Source organism: Gopherus evgoodei, chromosome 7 (assembly GCF_007399415.2).
Source record: "Gopherus evgoodei ecotype Sinaloan lineage chromosome 7, rGopEvg1_v1.p, whole genome shotgun sequence".
In the NCBI taxonomy this organism is placed as follows: Eukaryota; Metazoa; Chordata; order Testudines; family Testudinidae; genus Gopherus; species Gopherus evgoodei.
The window spans coordinates 56,087,734-56,108,688 of record NC_044328.1 but is presented as its reverse complement, the minus strand read 5'-3'; the positions used below and the strand labels follow the sequence as shown (position 1 = coordinate 56,108,688).

Genomic DNA, 20,955 nt, shown 5'->3' with positions numbered 1-20,955 from the left:
GCGGAGTGTCACCCAACCACTGTGGCTAGCCTTTCTGGGGCAACCTCACAATGGAGTCTGAAAATGACTTCTTGTAATGAGACTGTCTTCTCTGCACTGAGCTAGCATTGATTTTTCTATCATTTTCTACATGAATTGTGGGGAATTTTGTTCCTGCTATTCCAGCAACTGAAAAGGTAAAGCACTCAGCTTGTAGTTCTTAAATACCAATTCCAATCTGGTTTCAGTTAGCTGTAGACAGTATGTCAAAGGTGCTTGAAAGATAACTTTCTCCCCCAGCCATATCTTTAAAAACATACATTTCACCCATCATGCTGCACAGCGCAATGACAACGTAGCTCTGAACATAACTCTCAACCTTCAACAGATTCCATTGTGGGGCACAGGCCAAAAATTTAATGTAGGAGGAAACATAAAAGGTTAGATTCATTTATTTGTCCTAAATAAAACCTCCTAGCCTCAGATGTATTACGCTTCTGCTGCTAATTTTTTCCAGAGAAAAAATTGGAATAATACCAGATGCATGGGAGCAGAGGTTACTTTGGATCTTAAAGAGGAATGACTATGTGAGATGGACCTTTGCACTTACAGGTTGCTGGTTCAAATCCAGCCCAAGTCAGTAGTTATAGTAAGTTATCTGATGGTTCTTTACAGTATGTCTACCCAGCAATTAGACACTCACAGTTGGCCTTCAGCACCTGACTCAGACTTGCTGGGCTCAGGCTTAGGAGCTATTTAATTCCAATGTAGACCTCTGAGCTCTAGCTGGAGCCAGGACTCTAAGATTCTTCAAGGTGGGAAGGTCCCAGAGCTTGGGATGCAGCCTGAGCCCAGAAGTCTACACTGCAATGAAACAGCCCTGCAGCCCAACCCCCTGGGAACCCAAGTCAGCTGGAACATGCCAGCGGCAAGTTTTTATTTGCAGTGTAGATATACCCTTAGTGGCCTACAAACAGTTAGGTCAGGTGCTGTGTTCACCTTCTAATGGGGAAGGTGCACACATCACAAAACTACCTTTCTGGTTGGCTGTTATCATCCCCCTTGTCAGCCGACGCAGAAAAGAGGCGAAGGGTTTGAAAAGACATGGAGACTGAACTATGCTCCCACTATTTTTAAAGGTGGTCCTGATAGAACAAAAATGGGGCAGAGCAGAGAGACCTGTGTAAGACCAACAGACCCCAGTTGTCGGTGGGCAGGATTGAAGCAGGGATCTCTGGAGCCTAGTGCATGAGCCTCTATCGCATGAGCTAAAAGCCAACTGACTGTTAGCTAAGGCTGTAGAGCAGACTAATTTTATCTCTGTCTCTCTAAGTGGTCTCGGTGCCATTAGATGGGACAGAACACCACACCCAACAGGTGTGTGGATTACACCTGCACTGCTCAGATCTGCAATGTGCCTGCTCTGCAGATAAAGACAGGACTTCAGACTCCAGGATCTGTTCCATCTGGCTCTTGTCAAGGTCCTTACATTTATTAGCACCTTTAATTTAAAAAAGAAGAGAGCAGCTCTTTGAAAATAGGACCATTAGTTTTGGCTTCCATGTGTAAAGCCCAAACAAATTCAAAGTTAGGTGTGAGGTAGCAGCCTTATTAAAATGTCTAGTTCTTTATGGCATAAAACATGTCCAGGGCACAAGTGCTTTCATGTAATACTTGTTACTTTGAGAGTTTACATTTTGAACATTTTTTAAGAGACAGAATCAATTTTTGCTTTAAAATTTTCGTCACTTTTTTAAAGCTTTAGTAGGGTCCCCAGACACCAGCCCAGAATGTTGTCCTTTCAATAAATGCAAGACAGAATTTCATATAATAAATCCTATTCCAGTAAAGCAATTCAAGATGGCTAATGTGTGTTTAAATTAAACAAAAGCTTGATGGTGTCTGCTACTGAGTACATCCTAAGAAATATTTATGTTCTGGGAACACTGTGGGATTGTGGTCATTTGGTATGGGGGTTTTATTGATGGTACTTACTGTACCACTGTGGCAAATTTACTCCTTCTTTGGGTTAGGCATATTAGACCTTTACTCTGCTATTAATTTTCCAGTCTTAAAAATGAGAATTAGCATTACAGAATACTATGGTACGGGGAAAAAGATTAATAGTGACTCTTTAGGAAAGATAATTAACCTCCAAACAATGCTGTCAGAGAGCCATTATAATAGCAGCCTTACTTTATCTCAGATTTAGACTTCCTTTCTCCTCCCACAGCTCTGAAGCACATTAGTTGTACTGCCCTGATAAACAAAGTTCCTTAAACTGTCTGGGATAAGAGGAAAGTTTCTCTCCTGGATTTGGAACAGGTTAAAAGATAGGAAACAAAGGGCAGGAATAAATGGTCATATTTTCAGAATGGAAAGAGGTAGATAGTACTGGGACCAGAACTGTTCAACATGTTCATAAATGATCTGGAAAAAGGAGTATACACTGAAGTGGTAAAATTTGCAGAGGATACAAAACTACCCAAGATAATTAAGTCCAAAGCAGACTGCAAAGAGTTACAAAGGGACCTCACAAAACTGGATGACTGAGCAACAAAATGGCAGATGAAATTCAGTGTTGATAAATGCAAAGTAATGCACATGGGATTATGTTTTCCAAACTATACATATAAAATGATGGGGTCTAAATTAGCTGTTATCACTCATAAAAGAAACCTTGGAGTCCTTATGGTTAGTTCTCTGAAAACATCTACTCAATGTGCAGCAGCAGTCAAAAAAGCAAACAGAATGTTAGGAATCATTAGGAAAGGGACAGATAATAAGATAGAAAATATCATATTGCCTCTATATTAATCCATGGTACACCTTCATCTTGAATACTGCGTGCAGATCTGATCACCCATCTCAAAAAACATACACTGGAATTAGAAAAGGTACAGAAAGGGGCAACAAAAATGATTAGAGGTATGGATCACCTTCCATATGAGGAGAGATTGATAAGACTGGCACTCTTCAGCCTGAAAAAGAGGCAACTAAGATAGGATATGATAGAGGTCTATAAAATCATGACTGGTGTGGAGAAAGTAAATAAGGAAGTGTAATTTACTCCTTCTCATAACACAAGAACTAGGGGTCACCCAATGAAATTCATAAGCAGCAGGTTTAAAACAAACAAAAGGAAGTATTTCTTCACACAGTGCACAGTCAACCTGTGGAATTCCTTGCCAGAGGATTTTGTGTGTATGAGAGAAAGAGAACTCAAGCCACACCCCAAAAAGAGGATGAGTTTAGATGCTGGCTCAGAGTGTGCTTTGTTAAGGACAGTGAGGCATTCAGGCCATTAGGTCAATAATGGAGACTATTAATAGTGACAAACATCCCAGAATTGGGTGGGTAGCTGTCATAAACAGATAGCTAAGGGTTAATGTCTCTTTCACCTGAAGCACCTGACCAGAGGACCAATCAGGAAACCGGATTTTTTCAACTTTGGGTGGAGGGAAGTTTGTGTCTGAGGTCTTTGTTTTCTGCCTGCCTGCTTTCTCTGAGCTTTGGAGAAGTAGTTCTGTTTTCTAATCTTCTGTTTCTAAGTGTAAGGACAAAGAGATCAGATAGTAAGTTATATGGTTTCTTTTCTTTGGTATTTGCATGAATATAAGTGCTGGAGTGCTTTGATTTGTATTCTTTTTGAATAAGGCTGTTTATTCAATATTCTTTTAAGAAATTGCCCTGTATTATGTCACCTTAATACAGAGAGAACATTTGTATGTATTTTTCCTTTCTTTTTATATAAAGCTTTCTTTTAAGACCTGTTGGAGTTTTTCTTTACTTCAGGGAAATTGAGTCTGTACTCACCAGGGAATTGGTGGGAGGAAGAAATCAGGGGAGATCTGTGTGTGTTGAATTGGCTAGCCTGATTTTGCATTCCCTCTGGGTGAAGAGGAAAGTACTTTTTGTTCCAGGACTGGGACCGGAGAGGGGGAGTCACTCTGTTTGGATTCACAGAGCTTGTGTCTGTGTATCTCTCCAGGAGCACCTGGAGGGGGGGAAGGGAAAAAGGATTATTTCCCTTTGTTGTGAGACTCAAGGGATTTGGGTCTTGGGGTCCCCAGGGAAGGTTTTTCAGGGGGACCAGAGTGCCCCAAAACACTCTAATTTTTTGGGTGGTGGCAGCAAGTACCAGGTCCAAGCTGGTAGCTAAGCTTGGAGGTTTTCATGCTAACCCCCATATTTTGGACGCTAAGGTCCAATGGATGCTGGCTCAGAGTGTGCTTTGTTAAGGACAGTGAGGCATTCAGGCCATTAGGTCAATAATGGAGACTATTAATAGTGACAAACATCCCAGAATTGGGTGGGTAGCCCTACTCTTCTCAGATTGCTGCTATCTATTATGTCAGCGGGTTCAGATTTTTCAAACCAATAGTCGGTGTACCATACATTTGAGCATACAACTGTGCACTAATGTCAGCCTCAAGAGAGTGGTGATTTATCTCTGGTGTCAGTTTTATTTACAAATGTTCTATTGTACTATATTGTTTGGTACATACTGAAACCTGCCCCTGACAGGAAAGTGGAAAACGGCGTTTTGCAGGGCTTTGCTCTAACATCTAGTGGCAATGGCAGAATAATCAGACTATTCTTGTTCACGGACCTTCTGGTAAACTTCTATTTGCATCTGTACACAGGGGGGAAGGCAAAAACAGTAGGATTTCACATGGAAAACCCTGAAAATAGCTGTTGTTGCGGCTGTTACCCCCTTTTCACCTAAGCAATTAGCCAAATTCAGCGTGTTGCAGGTTGTTCCAGTTAGGAGGAGAAATTGATGGTAGAACTAGATTTTTTTTCTCTGATGCAGTCTTGCTTATTTACAAAGATGGTGCATAAAGATCTGTTTCCCTGAATACAATAGGAATCAAACTCTAGGATACAGTTTCTTTCCTCACTGTTCCAGCCTGCACACTGTGCCCAAAAATCTTTCTCTCAGGGCCACATCACCAGTACTTCCCTTGCTGTCTGCTTGGCTGTTGGCTGCTTCTCTCTTTTTATTTTTATATATATTATATAACACATACCCTTTCCCAAGTAATGCCCTTCCAAACCCCTGTCCATGTAGTTTCCATCCCTGAGTGGCCTTTGTTTTAACCAGAGACGTGGGCAAGTGGGGCAGTGCGGGGGGAGGGGCAGGGGAATGTGCAGGCTGTCTGACTGTTTCAGTCACCTGATTACAATGCTTTCTACACTTACCCCAAATGTAAGGTTGCAGTTATGCCCAATCCATAACAAGGTTTTACCCAATTCATATCACTATTTTACAATATATTATTATTTTATAATTAACTTGAATATTGACCTTTATATGCTGATCCAACTTCTACCCAGCGCATGTGTAACCCTTGCTAGGATTCCAGGTCTTTGTTGCCTTTCATGGACCATGCCATATAAGAGGATTTTAAAGAGTCTATTAAGCTATTAGCCTAAGGCTTAGGCCCAGGTCCTCTAGGGTGACCAGATGTCCTGATTTTATAGGGACAGTCCCGATTTTTGGGTCTTTTTCTTATATAGGCTCCTATTACACCCCACCCCCGTCCCGATTTTTCATACTTGCTGTCTGCTCACCCTAAGGTCTTCAAAGGTATTTAAGCTTCTAACTCCCTCTGAAATCAATGAGAATTGGGCACCTATATATATTTGAGGATCTGGGCCATCACCTCAAGAAGTGGAGAGAAATATATTCAGTGTGAGAGATCCTTAGTTCAATACCTGCTGAAGACCCAAATGGGGTCAGTTACATGAGCATTACTTTGTATGAGTACCTTTAAAGCATTGTCACTTGTGCATGCAGATGACAGATTCTGACACTTGTGTGCATCAGTGATGGTCCAAATAGAATTTGCATGTGCAAATCCCTTCATCTGGGTGAACAAGAGAACATGCTTGAAAAGTACAGATTGGTGGGGGTATAGATTCATGCATGTGCAAATAGAGCCCAGCTTTTTGAAAAGGGGTCCTTTGTATGTAAGATGTTCTTTAATTAAAACAGAAAATTATCTATATTTCAAAATCTGGGTACCTTAATAGGGCACCCATAGACCACATCTGGATAATTAAATCAGCACTGATATACACAAAATGGGGATTAACGCACCTAACTAAAAATCTGAGGATCCAGTTGTGGGATTTTGTTGTCCTAGTAAGAGGATGATTTTTAAATATTGGGTCTCATAAATCACTCTTATATTTCGACTCTTACATTTTTTATTTTTACAATTTAGATTACTGCATTTTTTTTTATATTGCACCTCAAAATGCAATGCTCAGCTGCACTCCAAAGCCTGCTGCAATCAGTGGGAGATTCCCCATTGGGTACAATGGGCTTTGGATAGGCCCTATGTGAGGAAATGTGGTGCTTTATCAATAGCATGTTTTCTCTCTTCACGATAAAGGTGGATTCTCAGAGCTTAGTACTGAAGGAGAGTGCCAGCCTCCTAGCAAATAAAGTATTGCATCTCAAGATAAATGATTCTATTATAGAACTCTGTGTTTGAAGTAACTCTAGGTAGTAAAGAGAAAAAACAAAGTCTTTGTAAGAGTAACTAGATTTCCACCAACATGTTCAGTTGGTCATAGGTTCACACCTGCTATCCGTAAGGAATGTGCTGTGCGAGCCCAGTTCCACAACATGAGGTAACAACTGCCTCTGTATATTCAAAAACTGTAAGATGGAGAAACAATCGTGCCAATTGACCCTAAGGAGAACAACTTCCAACAGGGTGCAGGTAAGGGGACAGGATATGCTTATCTGTACTCCATTAATTGCAGCAGAGTAAATATTTCAGAAATAATATTTACAAACAACCATTCAGTTAAACACTCTCCTACTCATTGCTTTATTTATTGCACTGCAGCTGGGACCTGCACGGCTCTCTAAACAAACACAAGGTTTAATAATTCAGTCTTAGACTCTAGGTTCAGGTGTTTCCCAGCTAGAGTCTGATCTCTCTTGCTCCAGTCTCTAAATCAGGAATAGCTCCACTAAGTCAGATATCTAATTGTGTCAAATTGAGGTGCCTGAGATCAAAATCAGGCCCCATGTATGTAATACATAACTATATTTTCTTCTTCCAGTGATACTGGACATTCATCACAATCTGTTTAGTAACCAATTTTTTTTCGATAATACTGAACACTATGCTATATCCTTTTATATTAAGTGGGTTAGTAACTCACTGTGGGTCATTAATTCTTATTAATCACTGATGAATTGTTTAAGGGAGTATACATTTTTTACAGTTTGTCAATAGGAATTGACCCATACTGATGGTGACACATTAGTCCAGACACTGAAAGAACTTAGACATAATTTCCCCCGAAATATAGTAAAGTTTTTTGTTTGTCCCCCCCCCTTTACATGTATCAAACCAGTGTAAAGAAGCTGGATTGAGGCAAAATATATACTTGTACTATGCCTGCAAAATCCACCCACACAGCTTTGCCAGTGATTCTCACTCCTGACCTGTTACCCCTCTGTATTGCAGCCATCATGGGTTCCTCTGGCCAGTTAGTGTTGCAGTTTTTCATTGTACACATGGGAACTAGATAAGAACTTCCATCTCAAATATAGCCGTGATGAGCTGAAACTGTGAATCTGTCCCTCCCAAGGTGACAGCTCATGCATTAGCCCACTGCACCAGCAGTCTCCAGGCACAGTCGGCATTAATTTTTAAATTTGCATGATATAGTAGCTGGGATTTCACTTATTTTATGATATGGTGACTTTCCCCTCATTAGAATATGCTTTTATTGCACTTTTTCTGATGGGTTTTATGTTTGATTTGCTCCTCCGAAGGCCGGGGGGTAGACACTTGGGGTTTTGAGATGTATCTTGTTACACATTTTCATGTCTTGTAACTCCTTTTAAAAGTACCTGCCTGCATGTTTGCACTATATAAAATAAGGAACTTAAAATGTATCATTTATAGCACAGTCCAACTGAATGCAGCATCTTAGCCTTCCTATATTCCCATTTCTGTAGTACAAGGAAATGTAATCCAGTATCATGGCATATTTATAACAAAGCTAAAATAAACTGTAGCACAGTCCCCTACCCACTGTCATCATGTTGAATGACAAACAGAACCATACCAATGGACTATGTGTAATTATGCAGTGTTGTAGATTATAACTCTTTGACTCCAGCCCACTTCCCTATGATACAGGACTCCATTTGAAATTCTGAACTGTCACTCATCAGTTTTAAAGAAGTGCAGCAATATGGAGATGGCAGTGGGTGAATTGTGTCTGTTGAAAATTGTGGGATTTTCACGTCATTTATAAACTCAAAAAAGAGGTCTATCTTTGCAGAAGAAAGTAGTCTGGTTTTATTGTAAAAATCCACACTATCTCTTTGCAAAAAATAGTTGACAATGGGCCCATCATTCAAATAATAATAGCTTTTGCATCAAATGTGAAAAAAGTGTGTGTGATTTTTTTTAACGTGCCTTCAATATGAAAACAGCCATTTTGCCAAATCTGTGAATCAAGCAACAGTAAAGAAGTAGTGAGACCATGGATATTAACCAAGCACCTGGGGTGTGTGAAATGAAAAAAATATGTATTTTGTAAAGCTTAGTGCTGGAGCATATTCCACTAACTTCATAAAGTGTAATAAGAGGAAGCCTTACAATTAGGTGGAAGTGTGACATATATGGCAACATCCTACAATATCCTGGATAAACCTTATTGAATTAAGTTTATGTGCCATTGTGGGCCAGGGATTGTATGTAATGTCACAGCTCCTCCAGAAACTAAGAACAGTGAGAAGGTGTGACATTGCACTCCATATGCTTTATGGAAATATGCTTATGAATATGATGTAACTGGAATATGCTTTATGCACAAGGTTTCTTGTAAGGTATCATTACAAAGCTTATAATCTACTGAGTGTGTTCATCCTATTTGTATGCGTGTATCATTCTTGTACCTGAAGCTAGAAATATGAAGTATAACTCTAAATGCTGCAAAGTGTGGGCCATTAATGGTGGTTTAGAATCTTGATGGCTCCCATTGACTAGGACTATTGGTTGTAGATGGTTTATTTACCTGCAAGCCTTCCTGTGTACATGTGGGTAATGAAGAATGAGGTCTCACAGGACATGTGACCATGTCACATGATACTGAAATCCATCCTAAATCTAGTACTTTTCCATTTAGAAGGAGTGGTGGGGACCCAGGGAGACAAAAGATTCCTGCCTTGTGCCAAAGCTATAAAAGGGGGTGGAACAGAACAAAGAGAGTGGCCAGTCATGAGAGAGCCCCTGCTTTCCACCTACTATGTCTGCTGGAACTAACAAAGACTGTACCAGGGGAAAGGATTGGGCCCAGACTAGGAAGAAGTCTAGTCTGTGAAAGAAGCTTATTGGAATATCTCTGAGGCTGCCAGTCATGAGAGAGCCCCTGCTTTCCACCTAAGCTGTCTGCTGGAACTAACAAGGACTGTACCCGGGGAAAGGATTGGACCCAGACTAGGAAGGAGTCTAGTCTGTGAAAGAAGCTTATTGGAACATCTCTGAGGCTGAGATATTACCTGTAATCAGTTTCTTAATGTATTAGGCTTTGACTTGCGTATTTTGTTTTATTTGCTTGGTGACTTACTTTGTTCTGTCTTTTATTACTTGAAACCACTTAAATCCTACTTTTTACACTTAATAAAATCACTTTTGTTTATTAATGAACCCAGAGTTAAGTGATTAATACTTGGGGGATCAAACAGCTGTGCATATCTCTCTGTCAGTGTTATAGAAGGCAGACAATTTATGAGTTTACCCTGTATATGCTTTATGCAGACTGAAACAGATTTATTGATGGTTTGGATCCAATTGGGAGCTGGGTTTTGGGTGCTGGAGGCAGGTAACCTGCTAAGCTGTTTTCAGTTAAATCTGCAGATTTGGGGGCGTGGCCCAGACCCTGGATCTGTGCTGCAGCAGGCTAGCATATCTGGCCCAACAAGGCAGGGTTCTGGCATCCCAAGCTGCCAGAGAAAACATGCTCAGAGGTAATCTCAGCACACCAGGTGACAGTCACCAGGGGATCTCTGTGACCAAACCTGTCACAGGAGATGATTAGGCAAATTCACTTAGGTTGTAGAACCTCCCAAGAAATACCACCATCTAGAGGCTCGCATATACTGGTTCAAACTGGATTAGCTAGAGACCAGCTGACAAATAAAGGACTTTTGGATAAATAGCCTGAGTTTAAACTACCACAGGGCCTGCTTTCTGATCCAGCAAGCAGACAGGACTTTTTGTCCAAAGGAGGCCCCACAATCCCTCCTTGGATGTTCCTGGGGGTTCCTGTTCTGAGCAAAAGGTGTTATGAGCTTTTAAACACAGAAAAAAAGCCTTGATGGGGTTTGAAGGACTGTTCACATGCCAGAGCCCTGGTTGGGGCTAGGGTCATCTTCAGTAAGCTTATTAGTATGTGCATAGGTTCTTCTACTGTTTTAATTTTTTTTCTCTGTCATGCTTCTATCCTACAAGTAAATGTGCTTGGTTAGGAAGAGCTGGGTACAAACATAACTGGACAAATGCGCTGTTTACAGCCACTGAGGAGAAGGCAAATCAGGCCTACCTAGGCAGTGTGACTTGCTGGGGAAGTCACAGTGAAGGCAGGGAACTGTGCAGCCTGGAAATACCCTAGTAAGAAAAGAGACAGACGCAGGTCTCTGCTCAAGAGAGGGGACAGCTGGAGAGCCGAAAGCCTGAGAGTGGTTGTCTTAGTTGGACCATGGAGGGAGATAACAGGTGTGGTTGCCCTGAAGTGTGACAGGAATCCCAAATCAAAATCCCAGTCCTTAGATGTTGTCATAGTTCAGCTTTAAACCCAAACTTCCCAGGGGCCTCCTGTCTCTGCACCGGCCAATCTAAAGCCTTGAACATAAACACCCCAAATTTGTGGGGGAAGTTCAAATCTGGATTGAAACATTGCATCTGTTTTATCTACTCTTGAATGGCACTCATCACTGTAGTATCTGAGATCTGGTCTGTCTCCATCTAATATATAAGCTGCCTCTCTTCCTGCTATGCTGTGTCACGTGGTTTGGATCCTCTCTAAACCTCTGATACTTGTTCTCTTTGCTAGTTCATCATAGCCAGCATTTTGGGGGCTTCAGGGCACAGTGTCATGCACATTTGTTCCAGCAGGTTTCGCACTGTCTTTTAACTGAAGAGTTTAACTCTCCCTTTCATATAGTAGTGGGATGACTCCTCATGTGAGTAGTTTCACCTTTTCATAGCAAACTATAGTGGGGTTGAGCAACATAAGCAGACAGAATTGTTATTATGTGTAGTTCAAAGTACTGTAAAACTTCCAGATTCTGCTACAGTGATGAATAGAGAATACAAATGCATATGCAAATAAATAAATGAGTAGCGTGAGTCACGGAAATGACAGTCTGAATAGGTTTTAGCCTAACAAAACAATGGATTTATATTCCTTGCCTTTTAAATCAGTGTTGATCATGAATTCCAGGTTTAACTATACTGGCATGATTGTTATCAACGACTGAATTATAGGAACTGAATTTTCATCTATACTTCAGATTTAGATAAATGCAAAAATCTAAGCCAATCTGAACTTCTTTTAGATGAAGGCAAAGAAGGATGAGCACGAAACCAGAGGAAATTGAAGTATTTTTTGTGTGTTATCACATATCACCCCAGCACTTTGATACCAAGGTGATACATGCCTAAGAAATGCCAAAGATAAATAGATATGACATTATTTCATCCTCTAAATGCTGGGAAAGTTATGAAAAAAAACCTCCGAAACAATGGAAAGACGGATTTTTTTCCTTCCTTTTATAGCTAAGCAGATGACAGTTACACTTAAGATAGCCTGTCACATTTTTTGATAGAAAGTCCATCTCCAGTTTTAAATGAAATGTATCTATATTGAAGCATATATTCCAAGCACTTTCTCTAAACAGTCTCTCTGGAGCCCTTAACTTGCTGCGAATATCAAACATTCAACTACCGAGTCAGGCTGTCCTTGTTCAAGGAGGCTGGTAGAAAGCTTTTGCAGGAGGACTGCATCATATTTAGGTTATGACTACACTTAAAACACTACAGCGGCATCCACTGTAGAATTTGAGTGAAGATGCTACCTATGCCATCAAGTTAGAACTAGACAGGTGGTAGCATTTCACACCCATTTTGCACTAAATAAAGTCAAGGCAGTGAAGATCCAGACTGATTCCTAATATGCCAGTGGAAATCTGGAATGACTCAATTGAAGTAAATCAAGGTACCACTCAGAAGTCTCTGCACTGCTCCCCTTCCCTCTCACAGCCATGCTCTTCCTTTTGGGGGATTTTCCAAGGTAACAAGACTCTGGGTGAGATCTTCAGTGAGTATAAATTGGCGTAGCTTTATTGTAGTCCCCAGAGCTATGCTCATTTACACAGCTGGCCCTGTGTCTTTTGGGAGCGGATGCCTGTTCTTATGACCTTCCCTAAGCAGCAGCTACAGAACATTTGATGAGAGCTGAGCCCTTAATGAACAATTCCTAACAAAGACTCTGCCTTTCTTTCTTTCTTTTCAGCAAGAGTGTCTCTGGGAGCACATGATTACTTACAGAAAATGCATGCCAGTCAACTGTGAGTAACCCAGGGCTTTTTCTGGGTTCTGCTGGAAGGATGTGCAGGGGGGTGGGGAGGAGGGAATACATACAGTGTAGGCTCTTAGAAAAAAATGATAGTCCCTCCAGGGGAGAATTTATAAAATCCTGCAAGGAGGGAAATTTGCATCACACCAGCTGACTTTCTGCAGAGCAGAGTCCTGCTGAGCCTGCAGCATTTCACAGAAAAGGTGTGATGTACAGGACTGTGTATGTAATTGTAGAGCTGTGTGGAACTCTGTGTGGGTGTGGGAGGGGAACACAGACATAGGGCAGCTATAAGCAATAACCTCTCCATTTGAGATATGGGGACTTAACGATTTTTTCTACAAAGGGATGCCTATCAGACTAGGAAAAAAAAAAAAGATCACAATGGTAAACTCAATGCTGCCACCCAGAGTATCTCTTTGCATAATATATGATGTGCTGCTTGGATTTTGGAACTAGGGAGATTAAAGCAGATGATCTTTCTGCATATAAAGCAGCCTGAGACAGCATGATGGATCATTGCTGAAGAAATTTCATCCCATGCATAATTGCTTTCTGATCTTCCTCACTGAAGTACTATCACCAGCTCTGTGCCTGACTATATTACTTAACTCATAAAAGCCACAAGCATTCTTTACTTCTGTATATCTTGTCCATAGCTGGTTCTGGGGTCACTTGCTTTACAAGCATGCTACTGACAGCAAGAGTAAAGCTGTTAAAAACTGGATCAAAACAGCTTGCACCTGAACAGCAAGGTGAATCAGATAATTGGCTGCATGTAGGGCCTGGAAGATGTTATTGCTTGTTGGGGTGCTTAATATACATGTGGTTCATTTCTATTTAAGCCTTTGCAGTTTGTTTCATTTGCCTGATGGCTTATGCAGCAGCTGGAAAATGAGAGAAAACACCGGTGTTTTGCATGATTTCTCAGCTACTTTGTTTTAAATTCCAGCATATCTTGCTCAAAGTATTTACAAAATAGGATTTTAAAACTGTACCTGTGTAATTATGATTTTGTGAGAGGCATGGATGAGAGGAACACAAACTTGTATTTCCTAGTGAATGGTGAATCTATAATAGATTCATGGTTTGGTTTGATTCAGATCAGTATCCTAAAATCTGGGGGTAAAATCCTGGCCTCATTGAGGTCAATGACAAAACTCCCTTTAACTTCAGTGGGGCTAAGGGGTTTCACCTTGGATATTTCTTCAAACCTCCTTCATTTGCAAAATTGGACTGGAGATCTCATGTAGATTGCTGTTCCTGCATTGGTTGAAAAAACAGGGCCAAATTTTTCATTAGTATAAATGGGCAAAACATTATCGAAGGCACATTTGACCTATTCTCTGTGTGTGTGTGTGTTTAAAAAAGCTTTTGTTGTGGTATTTTAGGGTCCCATCGAGAACTAAAAGGGGCACAAAGGAGCATGCAAATTGAAAATAATAGGCTGTATGCTGCAGAGAATAAAATGAACTTTTTCTAACAAAGGGGTCGGCAACCTCTGGCACACGGCTCGCCAGAGTAAGCACCCTGGCAGGCCAGGCCAGTTTGTTTACCTGCCACTTCGGCAGGTTCGGCGGACTGCAGCTCCCACTGGCCGCGGTTCACTATCCCAGCCCAATGGGGGTGGCGGGAAGCCGTGGCCAGCACATCCCTTGCCCTCGCCACTTCCCGCCACCCCCATTGGGCTGGGATGGTGAACCGCGGCCAGTGGGAGCTGTGATCCACTGAACCTGCCGACGCAGCAAGTAGACAAACTGGCCCAGCCCACCAGGGTGCTTACCCTGACTTGCCGCATGCCAGAGGTTGCCAATCCCTGTTCTAACGTGAGGAAATGTTTGGTTCAGGTGTGCCTCAAGGGCAGAGGAACTGTAATGTTTACAAGCACCTCTCCAAAGTCTTAAAGCAAGGAGAGGATTCCTGGTGCAGTGATCCTTATGCATGCACCTTCAGTAGAAATTGCCCGATAAACAAGACAGTAAAAACTAAAACCAAACATTATCTGATCACTTACCATTGGTTTATAGGATAGTCTGGCTCAGCTAATAGCATTCTAACCTTTTTCTTCTGAAATAACCCAAAACTTTGACAAGGATTAAACTGTAAGGTTCCACAGAAATTATTCTAAAATACCTTTGTAGGATAGTAGGAGACACTTTAGATAGGTTTTTATTTTCAAATATCTTATTCTATAACAGGGATATAATTGTCTATTAAACTCAATAGGACAGTTAAAAAAAACCTTTAGAAAAGTTAGAGGGAGACTTTCAAAAGTACAAGCGGGAGTTAGGTATCCAGCTCCATTGCCTTTCAATGGGAGCTGGGTGCCTAATGGCACTTTGTGCCTTTGGAAATCCTGCCCCCACCACCTTGTTCTCCAGGACTTTTCCACGAGGAGAGGATCTGGACATTCAACTCCCAAACAGATTTTAGCTGCTGACCCTGCAGTACAGTATTGGATATGAGGTTGTTATGCTCCTCTTGCCTGAGACATTAAAGAGAGATTCCTTCTTCCTCCATCCAGTGGCCTTTGCAGAGAAAATTAAAAAGATCATTGTACATTCTAAAAAATATAGGGAGTTGTCTCTCCTGTCTTAACCACCTTTCTCAATAAAGCAATTTTTAATATTCAGTGTTGGTTGAGCTATCGCTGAGTGCAGAATAGTTACCCCATCTTTCCTATATTATCAGTTCACCTTCAGAATCAAAGTATTATTCATAGAGCTGAGCTATGTTATTGGAGTCCAAATAGGATTTTATTTCCAGGAATTTTAACCCTGTGAATGTTGGATTTAAAACATTGGTTCAAAACATGCAAATCTAATTCAAATATGAACTACTTGTGAAACTTTGGTGCCCAGACAAGTAAGGTTCTGATACCCTTCCTCACACAGAAATACTCCCATGGAGTTATGATGAGCCCCATGGACTCTCATGCAATAAACTGCTACTAAGCAGAAGCAAGGGAATCAGAATCTGGTCCTATATGAGGCCTCAGACTTAGCTGAGGAACAAGGCAGAAGGCCCAGCAATCATGTCCAAGGAAAATAGTTTTATGAGATCATTAGAGTAATACTGTTTCTCTTTGGGTTTTACCAGCATTAACCCAAGATTTTAGCACTTTATCATAGCCATAGACCAGTCAGGAAATTCGGAGCTAAATTAATGTCATCTCACAATCAGTGAATTTGTCCTGGGGAGAGAAAAAGTCAGTGAAAATTAGAAGCTATGGAATAAGTTTAGGGATCTCTCCGAATAAAAGGATTGATTCTGCCTTTGAAATCAGTCTACTGATGCATCCGACGAAGTGGGTATTCACCCACAAAAGCTCATGCTCCAATACATCTGTTAGTCTATAAGGTGCCACAGGACTCTTTGCTGCTTTTACAGATCCAGACTAACATGGCTGCCCCTCTGATACTCTATTGATAGTTGTTAATTTTATTCCACTTTCCGTGCAAGACTAGGGATCCATCAAACCAGTGATAGGTAAACCTAAAAAGATTTTGAGGTTCAGTCTAGATGTGCACCTAAATCTATGGAGTCTTATCTGAATTCCTTGAGACTGCACAATTGGGCTTGCAGTTCTGTGTAAAGAGACAGTCTCATGTGACTGCCTGCATCTGGTTGAGTCATAAATACCTCTCTCAGTAATTCAGCACTACTGCTGCCAGTCCCGCATGGTAAAAGGGAGCACAGGAGACTATTGAATAGTATCAGAGTTCATAATGGAACTTGAAAGAAAGAAGCAGAGCTATTGGGGAGCCCTGAAATGTGGCAGAGGATCCAAAGGCCTACTAAAAGGATAAAGAAGCCACAAAGGCGCATGCAACATATAAGAGTATTAAGCCAAATCATGCAGTGCAGACAAAGTGTGCAGGGCATAAATGAGTGGAAGGACGTAAAGATAGCTTAAAGGTCATCCTCCCACTTCCCTGGTCATACTCCTGCTCTGCGTGGGGCTGTTCCTCCCTTCACTGTACTAGAACAGCCTGAGGGCTGCTTTAACTTACACCTGGCTTCAGTGACCATGGCCTTGACAAAAACACAAAACATTATTGATGTAGTGCAGGGACATCCCCATCTCCCCTGACCATGAATCCCATTTCCCTGCTCTGCTGACAGCTGGGAGGCCAAGTGACATAAGATTCCCTGGTGTCATCAAAGGATCATCCATGGACTGAGGTGATCCTCCCTGGACTGCCTGACATCTGTAGGTTCAGGTTAGCCTAGCAGGACACTGCAAAGGGCTGCACATACTGGCAGATCTGGCCCACAGCAATTAGAATAAAGGATCCATCAACTCTAGCATTCTAAAAATGGACAGTGCCTCAGACTCAGTGCTTCGTAGGAAGTTGGAAAGAAACAGAAACCTCTAATCCTAATTATGTACTGCTTCTCTTTGATGCTTTGCTGATCTTCTAATTTCAAAGAGGGTTGGTACAACGTCTGAGGGCCTGAGGAGCAGTGGAGTAGCCTGTGAAAATCAGAGGAGCATCAGAGAGAGCACTCCATTCAGAAACAAAGGCAAAAGGGGCACAGTTCTGAACTGAACTTGAAATGTTGATGAGACCCTCTCTATAAGCATGAGTTTGAATACAGAGCTCTGCGATCAGAGAGGAACCCCAGGCCAGTAGGTCTGTTCGTTAAAGTTTTTCCTTTAGAAGTGATATATAGTTTATTCAGATTTTAGTCTGTTTCTTACACTGTAGTTATCTCAGGGGAAATTACAGGCTTAATACAAGAGGATGACAATAAAGCTACATTTGAGTTTTTAACAAAGGGATATGAATTGCCCAAGCTGTCATTCCTTCAGAAATGACAGTGTCTACTAGAATAGCAGTCTATCGCAATGTTTAGATCACTGAGCCTCCTTGTTGAACAGAAAACTGACGATGATGGTTCTTGTTTTGTTTTATAGGTGCTTTCACCTGTAATTATTGTAGTGTAACCCTTCTGCCCCTCTGAGTTGGCAGCAACAAGGGCCGGGTTCAGTATCCAGGGGTTCCATTTCAGTAACACAATGCATAACCGGCTCGAGCTCCCACCCAGTGACCTGGGACACTCACATACCACACCCCCCTGGGCGCCTCTAGGAGGCAATACTTCCCCTCTCGCAAGCACGGAGTCTGAGTGTAGCAAAATCTTTTTAATAAAGGAAGGAATTAATGCGGCATCCCATTGGAGAAACACCACAAACAGGGTTATAACACAAACCATAAACAAAAACCCACCTCCAAGTACTTTTGGCACTGTCCTTTTTCCCCTTAGGGTTTTAAGTCCAATCACCCCAAAGTCCAACAACCCAAAAGTCTCTGGTCAATGCCACCCCAGAGTTCGAGAGTTTATCTGTAGAGGTCCCTCCCCCCAGCCTGGATAGAAAGGGGCACCTTACGTGGTCCTGGGCCAACTGCCCTGCCTCTCTGTGGGTTCTGCTTCCGCCTTCTCCACGAACTGCTCCGCTTTACCAGCCGCTGTACGCTGCTCCTCCAGCCGTCCTCAGAAACTGCTCCGCTCCACCAGCTGCTCTGCTCCATGAGCTGCTCCGGTTCTCTCTGCAAACTGCTTGGCTCCGCTTGCTCTGTGGGCCGCTCCACCTGTCCCACAGCTACTCCGCTCTGTCAGCCACTCTGCTGCCACCAGCTGTCCCGTGATCCGCTCCAGCCATCCCCACAAACTGCTCCACTCCACCAGCAGCTCTGTTCCACAGTATAGCTTTGGGCTCCCCACTAGTTAGCACAGTACTCAGTGCGCTCAGCTCAGTGATTTTAGCTTTTAGTGATTTTCAGCTCTTAGTGATTCCAGCTCATAGTAGGGGAGCCCCAGTGCTAGTGCACCATTAGCCCAAAGTGATTTCAGCTCAGTAACCTGTATTTAAATTCTTGAGGGAATAAAAAAATCATCTCTGACATTCCACAGTAGAGAGAGGAGGGGATACAACTGGTGCTTCTAGCTCCACAAGGCAACTGCACCCCCAGGCACAGATATCTGTCCCCAACCTCTCTCAATTCTCTGGGTTTTGGAACCCATGTCCCATGTCTAGCCAGTACCACCCAACTGAGGGTGAGCAATTTGTCACCAAGCAATCCCACAGCTTGGGAGTCTGGGATAGGGTGGGCGTACCTATGCAAATACACTCTCTGAACTTCTTTCCACCAGATGTCAGTGTAGAGCTTATCCTGACTCTGCTTACAGTAGATATGTCATAAGAAAATGCTTTGAGCAGCACATAACTCTCAGTCAGATGGGAATGTGTTGTTATCTGAAAGCTAGGCCTGAACCTCAGTGTCAGTGAAACCGGACAGTTTCCAACCACTTCCTAGTCAAGAGATTTTCATGTCCTTGAAATGAATCCCCATCAATCAAATCACTTATGCAAAGTCTGGTCCCCCCAGCTCCACCCCAGGATGTTTTAAGACAATGCACTGAGGAATTAGCTCATGCAACTCATTCCTGGGCACAACCAAAAAGCACTGAAAGTGAGGAAATGAGTCCATGTCATCTGTGAATGCATTGATATTCATCCCTATTATCCTTCGCATTTTCTATTGAAGTAGCACATAAATTATCAGCTTTGTTGTCAAATACTGCATGTAATTGTGTTTAGCATAAAGCCCTGGGCGGGTTGATAAGGAAGGGGGAGAGAGCCATTCACTTCTCCACAGAAGTGCAGAGCTAGACTTCATTTCAGGTGGTGGCTATCCAGTCTTTTCAAGCACTCCCAGGATGCCCTATTTAAAAACATGAAACAGCCTGTCAGGACTAAGAAGGAGCAGAAAACGTAAATGTTTAACTGGAACAGTGCATAGCAAAGAACTGGAAACACTTTGGGTTTTAGATGTTAAGTAGCTACATACTGAAACCAGATGTCTGATGCCGTCGCTTTAAAAGCCAAGCACTCTTGATGCAGATTATGTGCCACTGCAATGATCACCCAGCAACATCAGCATCTCCCCATCTGTGCTGAGACCCCCTTTGCCTTGTTCTCCTCGTCCCAGAGGCTACGAACCTTCCATGGCCTGCAGGTGACAGATCCATGACAGCTGTTACAAATCCTGGAGAGAGCCAAAGAAAATGCTCCAGCAGATGAAGGCTAAATTAGAAATCTGTCTTTAAAGCTTGATGCCCCTTCTGCATGTGACAGTGCACCTACCCACAATGTCAGCAGCAGAGGGGCTGAAAGGCCAGCTCCCTAAAATGTGCTTCGCCCCAGCACCATAAATGCTGACTTGGCTTTTTGGTTCTGATATTGTTTTCAAAGTAGATTCCTCATAGATTGAGGCCAGCCTGGCCTCCAGCGACAGGGTCATGAACCATCCCATGCTTGATGGTTGTTTGCATGCTTATTCCTTTACAGATCAGCCAAAAGAGAGAGGGATGGGTTCTCTGGTATGGCCCACCCACTTTGCATCAGTTAGGTAGCACAAAGAGGCCAGAAAGCAGCCAGACTTCTCCTCCTGGGGATTACCCTGGTGTGGAGGGATTCCTAACATCACCTCTAACCCCTGGTTTAGGAAGCATGTTGGGGTGTGCAGTGTGCAGTGCTCCTGTCTGGAATACAGTTTGCCCTGGCAATCTCCACCTGGTGGACTGTCCCTTGAGAGCCCTAACCAGCCCCATGACTTAGAGTAGCATCCAGGGCTGGCTTGGAATCACCCTAGAAGCAGAAACCAAAAACTTGTTCCCTGGCAGCCCCCTTCCTTGCTCAGTGGAAGCTAAGTGTAGTTATGAATGTGGGTCTGTCTTAACGTCATATACTCAACTAGGGTAAAACAGGACAACAAAAAAGTAGGTTGTGGAATTCTCAAAGGCTATGGGAAGACTTGATCTTCTCTGGCTGAGAAGCCTTGATTTCCTCTTGAATGATCAAACTCAATGCGACAATAAGCGTCGATCTCAGCCAGCTGTACAGCTCCTTCATATGATCATGAAGCCAAACTAGCCAAGGAAATGCTGCTCTGGGTTTCAGTTTGTTTTACCTCTCCCTTTTCCATAATACAATAAACTTTGCATTCAACTCAGTAATATAGGGGAGAGGGGATGACAGTCTTGTGAAGCCCAGCTCTGTCCCTTTTCAAAAAAGAGACTGCTCCTTTCCAGTGTGTCAGACGCTGGTGAGTGATAAGGATGGTGATGAATGCTCACTTGACAAGAAGCAAAAGGCAGGTGCCAGTCTGGCAGTTCGATATGAAGCTCCACTTTAGTTTGAAAAGCACTCATGGTGCCAGAACAACAGCTTGTCCCCGATGATAGATCAGCCAAGAATTTCTATACATCTCTAGCATATTAACAGCAGTTTTGCCTATATTTTACTATACGAATAAATTTGGCCTTTAACTGTGCTGTTGTTGAATA

At 42.4% G+C, this 20,955-nt stretch overlaps 1 long non-coding RNA gene across 5 annotated transcripts in view; it reads left to right on the top strand.

Moving 5' to 3' along the window:
* LOC115655259 overlaps nt 1–20,955 on the top strand; it is a 386,865-nt gene that overhangs the window by 353,997 nt on the left and 11,913 nt on the right. For all 5 annotated transcript variants that reach the window (XR_004001352.1, XR_004001354.1, XR_004001351.1 and 2 more), the window contains one exon: nt 12,538–12,592. This is a non-coding gene — a long non-coding RNA (uncharacterized LOC115655259). The remainder of the gene's footprint in view (nt 1–12,537; nt 12,593–20,955) is intronic.